We start from the raw sequence: 3,711 nt of genomic DNA on the forward strand, positions 1-3,711 counted from the left end.
GATATGATTTCACACTGCTTATAAACTCAGAAGCATACTGTTTTTAATTATACTTTACTCAGAAAAAAGGCCTTACTGGCTTCTGTCTTTCAATTATCATTTTTATCTAGATGCCCTCTCTCCAAGCAGGTGATTTTATGGCTACCATTGCCTCTGATACCTGAGAACCACCTGAACATTGGTGGATTTACGCTCACTAATCCCTGCAAGTTCACGAAAGAGTATAATTATTGCTGCATTTCAGATGGAGAAAATCTTCAAAACAGTGGTAGGGCTACAAAACGTGCCACTAAGAATAAAAGAAGAAAACTTCTGTGCCAAAAACAGTTAGCAGCTTAAGTCTGCCTCATGGTTTTGCATAGCAACAAGTCTTTTGTTAGGTTTTAGTGTCTCAGAGACCTCTCCCCATACGCAGCACAGAGTTACTTTCCTCGAAAAACCAGGCTCCAGAGATCGATGTGCAGCTGCCATAGCTTGCAAACCTCTTCTCTCACCACTTACCTCGCCAAAGAAATGTTGTTTCGGATGGCTCACTCAGGGTACTTTGTGTTCTCTCTTAATTAATCAAAGAGTTCTTATCTTTTCTCCACTTCATCTTGTCTAACAAACATTCCCAAAAGCATTTGAATTTTATTTCTAGGAATGAGCCTGTTGTCTTATTGGGACCATATGTTCGGCAGAGCCTGCCCTCCGTCCTCTCTGCAGTACATATGAGAAACCGTATTGATTCATTCCCAGAGCACTATCTTTGAACATTCATACTATTTTTATTAAACATAGTTCTGTTTTTTTCTCCCTTCTCCCCTTTCCCCTGCACCCTCCAGCTATATCCAGCCTTGCTGAGTCAAAAAAGGAACAAATGGAAAACATATTAAAAAGAGGCTTATGTCCATATGGAGGATTGACATCAATTTGCAAACTGGGAAGGCTGTGTTATACCATCTGGTGTTGCCCCTGGTTCTCTATACACCTAAGGTGCTTGCGCAGGTGAGCACCCAAGGAAAGGAAAGATGCCCCCAGTCCCATCCCCTCACTGGAAAACCAGCAAAGTGTTTTGCAAAAAACGCCGTTATCTCTGTATGCCATACATTGTGGTCAACTACGCTCTGTCAGGTTAAAACACTGTAAGGTGATGAAGAAACCAGCTAGAGATTTCTGGCTGTTCACTGGGACAGGTATCATCTTCATGGCCATGATGACCTAACATCTACTCAGAACTCTTCACCACAAAGTGAGTTAGATTTCTCCTGATGTTAATAAAACTCAGTCCCAGCCTTAAATAAATCACAGCTGAATGGCAGCTGTGACTCAGAAAGTGATGTAAGAAAACAGGGAGAGGAAAAAGAAGAACCTGTTCAACCCTCAACAAAGTTTCAGTACTCTTCGGGGCTGCTTTTGTGCCGGAGTGGTTGGGAACAGGGCACCGACATCTGCTTCAAAAATGTAGAAAGGCCACATAGTTTCACTCCAACACCACCTTCCATAACAAGTCAGTCCTGATTATCAATATGGATGTGACGTTGAAATCTGGTCCTGAACTATGAAATTTGCTCTTTAACCTTTTCTCATTCCCAATACCCTTTTCTCATTCCCAGGATGAAAATTGTCCGAGCCCAGCTTTGTTTGGACATAATCCTTAACCCTCACTTCGGACTGGGAGGCCGAGAACTTCGAGGGATCTCTAAAGCCAACAGTATCAGGGCAGGAGCCCAGATTCCTTCTCTCTGGGCCACAACTGCCCCCAAACATGGTGAATAACAATATGGCTATTTAAATGGTGAGAAACCCATACAAAACCCCCTGGAACTGTAGAAATGTGAGAACTCTTAGCTGTCATAGTAGCAGAGTGCTGAGAGTCAGGCGGGATTGTGGCCACAGCTCAGTTCAAAAAAATGGGCCAGATTAATAGGCATAATCAAGACTGACATTGAGTAAGAGGCAAGAATGACTAATCAGATGCTAACTTAGCTGATGCTGGCATTACTGAAAGCCTGGGGGCATAGTCCAAGGATAAAAACATAATGTCTTATCTAACCAAGGAGTCATTTGTGCACCACTAGTTGCAACATGTTCTTAAAAAAAGAAAGAAGGAAAAAAAAATATCTATGGCACATGAAATTATTTTATGCCCCAGAAATGATAAGAAAATAAAGCTAAGTGTCACTGCACCCAGGCTTTATAGGGGAAAAGCCTATCTAGAGTTAAGTCACTGCAATGTCCACTGTAAGTCTCCAGAATATGGAAAAATCCATTAAAAAAAAAAAAAAAAAAAAGTAAAATGGGGATGAAATCAAAATGAGTATATCTAAGACATTTCAAAACTCAGTTTTGGCGTATTTCTTGTTATTTGGAGATGGCTGGGATACATGGGGCCGCCCTATTCCTCGGTTCAGTGAGAGTTCAGGCAGTCTGGCTATCCTCTTCTTTTGGCCAAAGCTCCTTTTTCTGGCAACACATCTCCCTGTTTCTCAAGACTCTTCTTCTCCTCCAGATTCAACAGGGTGTTGAACTGTATCTCACAGAACAGCTCATGGAAAGGAAAGGCCCTCTGACACAAAACAACGTCACCAGAGAGGGTACTGTAATGTCAGGGAAGGTACCTGGAAGACAAAACCAGGAATATAACAAGCACTTCAAGCTATGTCGCTTTGCATGACTGTGTCTTACTTCCAGTCTTTTGCAGTACAGCTCATGAGTCTTAACAAGGACCGAACTTCTGTGCAAAACTCGGTAAATTAAAAAAAAAAAACCAACCCACAGTCCTGTGGGGAAAAACTGGAACAGTATTTCCATAATATGGGCCTTTCCCAGAAAAGCCAGGCATGGGTCAGCGTGAAATGCAACACCACACATCTGCAAGGGAGTCTGCCCGGTTCCTTCCAGTCTTTTCCATTTTCATCATTTGCTTTCGCTTGAAACCTTCTGCCCTGACAACTCGCAACCACAACCGAGCTCTTTCTCAGTGGGAGCTCTGGGAGACTGGGGCTGCCTGGAGTTCAGGAGGGAAAAAGACACAGGTGACAGGGACAGCGGGTGGTGGGTGGAAGAAGTCACCTCCCCTCTGCCTATGGGGCAGGGTGAAACCATGCAGATGGCTGTAATGAAGCCTCTTTTTCCCCTTCCAGGTGTAACTCAAGGTGTGACCCAGCGTGCAGCGCTGTTGGTGTCTCACGGCAATGCCTTGGGTTCTCCATGCTGACCTGTCTTGATGGTCTTCAGTGGTGGCACCAACTCATTGTCTTCATCACCTTCGAGTAACATAGTTTGGTCTTCTCCCGTGGGCTGGTAGCCGAGCAAGATGACTTTGGCGCGGGTGTTGTTTGACGTGACCGCTGCTTCGCCCTGGAAGAGCGGTGCCTGTGCATGAACACCTCTCCGCAGCCCTTTTCAAAACGTTTGCTCAGGAACAGCCATAAAACAGGCTGTATTGACCCGAAGATGCAATCCAAGTCATTTGAGTCTAGGCCTTATCTACATCATATTATCAGGACCGAGAGAGCACAGATGCACCCCGGGAAGGGAGGGGACTATGTGCGCGAGAGGGAACGGCTTCCATCCTTTCTCGCCTGGCACGGGGAGGGGACTGCGGGCAGAGCTGGGTAATGATTTGTCATTGCGAGGGCTGGGGTGTCTCTCTTTGTGGAGGAAACCTTGGCCGTGATTGACAGCAGGGCTGTTTTTTGCCGCTTCCCTTGCTGTTGACAAGTAATA

The sequence above is a fragment of the Leptosomus discolor genome, chromosome 8, assembly GCF_034619465.1.
Source record: "Leptosomus discolor isolate bLepDis1 chromosome 8, bLepDis1.hap2, whole genome shotgun sequence".
Classification (NCBI taxonomy): Eukaryota; Metazoa; Chordata; class Aves; order Leptosomiformes; family Leptosomidae; genus Leptosomus; species Leptosomus discolor.